This window comes from Engraulis encrasicolus, chromosome 8 (assembly GCF_034702125.1).
Source record: "Engraulis encrasicolus isolate BLACKSEA-1 chromosome 8, IST_EnEncr_1.0, whole genome shotgun sequence".
In the NCBI taxonomy this organism is placed as follows: Eukaryota; Metazoa; Chordata; class Actinopteri; order Clupeiformes; family Engraulidae; genus Engraulis; species Engraulis encrasicolus.
In genome coordinates, this window is record NC_085864.1 from 49,473,934 (window position 1) to 49,480,972 (window position 7,039).

Sequence of the window (7,039 nt, forward strand, 5' to 3'; positions counted from 1 at the left end):
CGTGAAAACATCCAAGGGTATAGACGTTTACAGAAGGAATATTTTCCTTAGCTGAATGAGGAGACACGATACACCACGTGACCGCGCTAAACCAATCACGTTGCCGATTTGGACAGCTATCAGTCCTCTTGCGTTCCACAAATTGTACTAAAATAAGGTTTTTAAAATATATATATCTCTAAGGAAGACAGATTGATTCTTAACAGTTAAGAATGACCGTGATTAATTTCTATCTTGAAGAACAATAATGCATGAGGGTGCCAAAGGCAAAGACATTAGCCCAAATAGAAATAGGCCTACAATATCAATAATATCCAAGACCAATAATGATCGTTCATATAGGCTATACAAAGTGGTCCAACTGTTAAACTGTGCTTCAAAAGGCAATGCAAGTTACCTTTCATGATATATACATTTAAAAAAAAAAAAATGGAAACAATTCCAATTTTCAGTGATATTCATTCATGCATTTAAAGTGGGATAAATGGATCCTAACATTATCAAACACAAGCAGGTAATTGGAGTGCTTCTGGGTCTTCACCTTTTTTCCTTGGTGCTCATCAGTGTAGGGGCTGTCAAACTTGGTCCAGGAAGACAGATGCTGAGGCATTGTAGCCAAATAAAAAAGGGGAAAAAAATGCAACCTTGAGTGCCTCGGCATCCGTCTTCCTGGATTCCTAACAGTGCTACATTTATAACAAAACAATAATGCAAGTGGTGGTAGATCCCTTTTTAATCAATAATGGAAGCCATTATAATTATCAATATAATGAATATGCAGTTATTCATGTGGTAATTTATCCATTACTAGATACACAACACATACAAACAGTCATAAGTATATGCTTCAATAGACTGGCCTAACTGCATGGTTGTACCTAAACAGGAGGACTAGGGCATCGGTCTACAACCCCTTGGTGGCAAGGAAGATGGAGGCAAGGAAGATGGAGGCAAGGCAAACAATTACAGGCTGCCCTTTTAATGTATGCCATTGAAATGTTGACAAAATTATCCACTGTTGGCTCCTTAGTGGCACCTAGAATCCAGCTGACTAAATTATTAAGTACAAGAGGAACAGCTGTTTGTGCTTTACTGAACGTCTGTAGTCTTCTGCAGTGGGAGGCCATGGGAACAACGTTGTCCTTTTTCAGTGTTACTATCTGTCTGGCTCATTTTGCTGGACTGTCACAATCTGTTTCCACACCTAAGGGTAACATGTCGAAGACCATATCTGTTGACAAAGTCTGAGCAGCAAACAACAATTCAGGCAGTCAGTATTACAAGTGGTGGGGGTGAATAACACAAGATGCCGGCGGTCATGTCGGAGTCTCCTCTTCAATGTATCCTGTCAATAACAACAAATCAAACAGAAAAATGCACGAGTCATGAATACCGGCAAATGGGGGCTTGATATTGTAGTTTGTTAACATGGTGGGCAGTGTGGCATAATGATTAGTGAGGTGGTCTTAAGATCAGACTAGGGTTGCTGACTCAAATCTCTGACCACTGCATACACCTCCATCCATGCCTAAAGTGCCCTTGAGCAAGGCATATATCCCAACATTGCTTTAAGGAAGGTAAACTATACTCTTTAAATTACTGTAAGCATTACTGTAGCATCACGCTGCCATAAGACTTCTGCCTTCCTACTACAAAATAATACAGGTGGCAAGATGAATGGTCACACACATGTATGAAATTTGCCTTTATTTCGACAAATAATAAATTGCCTTGCAAACACCTGTAGCTTGAAACAGACAACAACTCCACTTGACTGAACCAGGCCAATATGTATTCCTCAATTTGTCTCATTACTTAGAAAATAATATATTATAAAGTACATGTGTGTCGGCCACACCCTTGTATGTGTATTTGTGTGAAGTTAAGATATGACTTACTGTTGATTCTCTGCTCTGGCAGGATCCCTCAAAACCTGGTATTCCGTGGGTAGCAACTTTTGGGTAACTGCACCTCGAGATCCACACAGTCAATGTCCTTGATATGAAGGTCCTGTGTAGGTCCTTTACTTCAGGAGCTTGCACAAAAGAAAAAAAAAGAATGTAGCTGGCAGACAAACAGTAGCCTATATTTTCGCTGGTGAACTGGTACAGTTGCATATTGTTAAGATCAAGCACACAGACATGATCCTCATTAACATTCACACTACCTATTACAATCAGTGTGTTAACTTGTGACAACAGATTGTAGGCCTAATAGACTGCTGGATATTGTTAACACAGACCCCCCTCAATAACTCAGATGGGGTGGGGAACAGTCCTTAACTCAAACACAACATTTGGCTATGATAAAGTACAACCAAGACATCTTTCCACAGATGATAGAACTAGCTTACCTGTCTGTGTGTCTTTGATGAAACCCTTTTGTCTGTCAGATGTGTTCTCCTAGCTTGCCAAAACAATACCTGAAGGCCTTCCCTTTGTCACGTTTCCCCCTGTGGAAAATCAGTACGTTATTCTTCAATCACAAAGCAATTAAGTCCATATAAACTAGCTTCTTAGTGTTATTTCCACATCAACGGAACAATTAATTCAACATAATTGAGCAAGTGCGTTGTGAGAGATCATCGTGGGGCTCGATTGACTGGGGGTGGTTTCTCGGAATGCTCACCGCACTGAAGTGTTTGAGAATACAATCACGCACAAGAATGAGTCTCAGAAGTGTTTTCGTTGGTTTACTCGGTGTATTAACTGTCTGAATACACGGTATCAGTGTGATTCTAGTGTAGATCACTCCACCGGCACTATTAGCTCCATAACATCGATGTTATTTTAGTGCGACACGATGCTGGTCTCGTCGAAGTGCAGTGTACTAGTTTCCAAAGTGTAAAATTTAACCTCTAGCCGCCGTGAACAGCCGTTTATCTGTCATCTCCAGTCAATCAGCCCCACGTTCATCTCGCACAACGTCCATGTAATCTTCAATCTTGCGACCACAGACTTTGTTTAGATAGTCAACATTAAAGACTGTAAATTGAGATTAAAAAGGGAGACGTCCGGGGCGACAGTCCATCTGTTACAATGGCAACAGGGTGAAGCGTTTACCAAATCATTACCGTCATCTTTTAGGAATATACTTTACACACACCCTGACGTTGTTAAGAGCATGCCACTTACCATTATATGAGGTGAACCTCGTCCACTCCGAGGACCTTGTCTTGGAAGACAACACGTCGCGTTCAGCAAAAGCCATGCCTCCTGACTGCTCCGAAGACCAACTGGCACTGACGACACATTTTTATGTTTGCTGGGTTATCGACGCCCAGTTGCATGGCAGTGAGTCCAAAATTGCTCGCCTCCTTCGCCTGGTCTACCATTAGGGCACAGGGGCGAGACGATTACCGGTACTACCATCGGGTTTTCAAAGAGCCCCATCATTTCGGCTACCAGTGGAGTTAACTGGTAGATAAGACTTTTGCCATATAGCCTGTCGGTAACACGGCGAAAACGTCCTTCTTAAAAATGAATGAACGTAGAGCCTCCTCTTGCTCACGTTTTAACGAAAACCCCAAGTCTAATTCTTCCATAACTGACGCCAATGCAGAATCAAACGAGCGCTGTTCCATTGCCGACGCCATCTTTCTTGTTGTGCTTTCTCCACTGCCCAGCGTCTCACTGCTATGTCGTCACTCCCTCAAAACCCCGCCCCAGAACCCTCTGCCCCGCCCGCGTTGATTCAAAACACATCTCTGCGTTGTGATTGGTTTAGTTGCCATCTTGCCAGATTCAGGGCAAGATTCAAAATGAATAGTTGTTCGATACCAGACCCACCCGCAGCTGAAAATTTTTCAGCGTCCAGCAGGTGGCGCTGGTTTACCAGGCTACGAAATGGTCAGTGTGCGGGAGTTTCTTTAAACTATTGCTGAGTGACCCATGGTGCCATCTCCGACGCACCTGCCAGCTGAGGTGTGCGAAAAAAGCCAAAGTTTAACGCTGTGTTTTTAACAGGTTGTTAAGTCAAAAAAAGAAAAACATTTTTAAAAAATGTTAAAAATAGAGTGCTGTATATGTGCTTGAGGAGGTACGCACGCACACAAGTTAAGAATAGTGTAGTGGACTTCAGAGCCTCTCAATGATCTGCTCAATGCAATGACTCTTTATTAAAAAATGCATAAAGGTGTTTGGCCATTTCAGTAATTTTTTACCAAAAGCTGTGTGTGAGCAATAATGTAGAAATGTGTATTTGTACTTCTAGTCAATTGTTATTATGTCTGCATTATTACTCTCACACACACACACACACACACACACACAACTTTCAAGGAGGATAACAAGTTTAGTGCGTAAACAAGGGCAAGAATGTAACCTGATTATCATGACTTACAAATCTCTTCGAGACTTGGTCTGACCAAGAGCATAACAACATTCTCAAACGGCATGGTTGACCCAACTCTCATGATTTGCTACTGGTCGAGGGCCGAACAGGCTGAGCCAAAGTTTAAACCAAACATTTTCTTAGTCCCAATAGAGCGTCTCTGCTCAAACCTTGTCACTTCCTTGAACACGCCTCTAGCCAGGACGGTTGGTGATGCTGAAAGTCGATTGCTTCCCGACAAAGTGGGTGGAGTTTCCTGCTGTGGAGGGAACCCGAAAGTACCTGAACAAAGTTTTCCTGAGTGTGTGTAGCAGAGCCGAAGGTGTTGCGTCACTGCGAGGGCGGAGCCTGGGTAGGATGTTTGGCAAGCAGCCAAATGCAGTCACCCCTTTGAAAATGATTCCGATGTCCTCAGGACTGTCAGTAGCTTCTGAACCTTCATGGCGGATCACGTAGATGGCATGGATGCTTTCTGCCATAGCCGATTCCCTGTCAGCATGTTGTGCCTGAAACAAAGTAATTCGACAGATACACATGTAAATATTTAACTGATGTCCATGACATATTTTACCTTCTTAACCATCCATTTCAAACATGCTACCACAATACCAAATACACCAGGTGAAAAGTTAGACAATTTAATATAAGTTATTCTGACTTAATGTTTATACATCTCGATTGTCAACAAATCAGCAAAATTGTAGGCATCAAGATTCAAATTAACATTCTCTTTGTACATAATACCTGGGTCATGGGTATCATTATTCTGGAGGCATCGACCAACCATTCCCCCTTTCCTGATGGAACGCCTCCGTCAGATTTGGAGAATATGGAGAAGAACTTGACTGTTGACTTTTATTCTTCAGAACTCTGCACACACCTATAAAATCATAAAACACAAATACAACATGTACAGTATGTAGCTTATTTGTCTATTTTCAGGACACAAAAAAACAATTTACATATGAAAGTCCAAACAAAAGAGTGATAATCTCTTACACCTCTTGTGTGTGTGTGTGTGTGTATGTGTATGTGTATGTGTGTGTGTGTGTGTGTGTGTGTGTGTGTGTGTGTGTGTGTGTGTGTGTGTGGCTCTAGCCCCACAGATGTCTGGGACACTGTAGCAGGATTCCATTTCTCCAGTCAAAAAAATAATCGGAGCAGTTATTGCTTCAATATCAATGGGAGCTCGCATTGAGAAGTCGCAGGACGAATTATAGACCACATTGATGCTTAAGAGAATTTGTTGGTGGTAAGGACATCATTACATACCAATATAAAGAGTAATCTATTGGAAGATGCAGCCGAGTAAAACATTTCATACCTTGAAATCTTCCAGGAGAGATTTCACCCGAGCGAGAGATGTCCCCCGAGCTCTGATGCTGTCTCACATGACCCAAGTCACTGCCAGTGAGCAAGAGCCATCTCTGTTTGAAAATAACACCAGAACAAGGACACAATTGACACCTGGATACAACTTCTGGAAATTGTCTTGGTGATTAACTCTACACAAATAGATATGCAAATCATTCTAACTTATCTCTTTAAAAAAGCATGGGCAGTCTGTGAATGCAAGAGAAGCACACTGCCTGTGACTTTGCTCTGGGCATACATGATCAGGGCATACATCAGTGTCTCCCAACCTTTTTCGTCTCNAGTACCCCCTAAGCATTTTTGTCATAGTATGAGTACCACCTCACTCATGTTCTCTATCCCAATATGATCATGACCATACATTTGTTTTTATTCATAAAATAAAACATACTCCTAGTGGTACACGTACCCCTGGTTGGGAAACACTGCATTACATTCATCTCACCTAACATTGAAGCATAGTAAAACGTACCCTGAAATCCTCCAGATTGCATCTTTTGCCAGCATCAACAGGCTACTGCATCACATGGTACATTTCTGTAATAAACAATATCAGTAATTGATTATATTTATCAAATGTTACACACAGTTTTTACAGTTACATTGTGTTTCACTATGGTAATCAATGTCTTAAAATGAGTCATTTTGAATTAACAGGCCACTGCCTTATTTAGGCTTCTTGGTTCAGTGAGCATACATAAATAAAGTAGCCTAAACTCTAATCCAGGGGTGCCCAACATTTTTTTTAACCGAGATCTACTTTTGAAGTTGATGGTCTGCCGTGATCTACCAAGTCAAATTTCAGGATGTCAGTATTAAATTTAGTAGGCTACTATGGCCGTATCTTTTCAGTGTGTTTTTAAAGTGTGTTGAATAGCCTACGTTTACAAAGCAATGCAGTGCTGCATTGCTTTGTAGTATGCAGAGATAATTTCAGTCCTACACAAGTCATAAACAACTGAAACAATTTCAAAATGATAAACATTTGGTATATAAAAGGCATATGTAGGCACATGGGCCCTATTTCTAAAATATGATGAAGCATTATCATGACTTCAGTGGTCAAAATTAAAAAGGGCTCAGAACTTCACCATTTGTTATGGGTAAATAGTAGGCCAGTTAAGTTCACTTTACTATGAGAGAGAGAGAGAGAGAGAGAGAGAGAGAGAGAGAGAGAGAGAGAGAGAGAGAGAAGAGAGGAGAGAGAGAGAGAGAGAGAGAGAGAGAGAGAGAGAGAGAGCGCAATGAGAGAACTCATTGAATTGGTTAACACCCTTGTTAAGAGTGACTTCTTCTATGAAGGTTTTTTTTCCCAGCTCTCTGGGACTGTAGA

The 7,039-nt window shown here is 41.4% G+C and overlaps 2 long non-coding RNA genes across 2 annotated transcripts; both read right to left on the reverse strand.

Annotated features, from left to right (window-relative positions):
* Window positions 1-942: 942 nt before the first annotated feature.
* Window positions 943-2,745, reverse strand: LOC134453759 (uncharacterized). Its single transcript, XR_010035730.1, has 3 exons — window positions 2,354-2,745; window positions 1,899-2,035; window positions 943-1,345 (listed from the first exon to the last, which is right to left on the reverse strand). It is a non-coding gene; the product is annotated as an uncharacterized LOC134453759 (long non-coding RNA).
* A 1,584-nt stretch (window positions 2,746-4,329) lies between these two features.
* On the reverse strand, window positions 4,330-5,723 carry LOC134453760 (uncharacterized). The gene is made up of 3 exons (XR_010035731.1): window positions 5,657-5,723; window positions 5,077-5,212; window positions 4,330-4,838 (listed from the first exon to the last, which is right to left on the reverse strand). It is a non-coding gene; the product is annotated as an uncharacterized LOC134453760 (long non-coding RNA).
* Window positions 5,724-7,039: the final 1,316 nt, after the last annotated feature.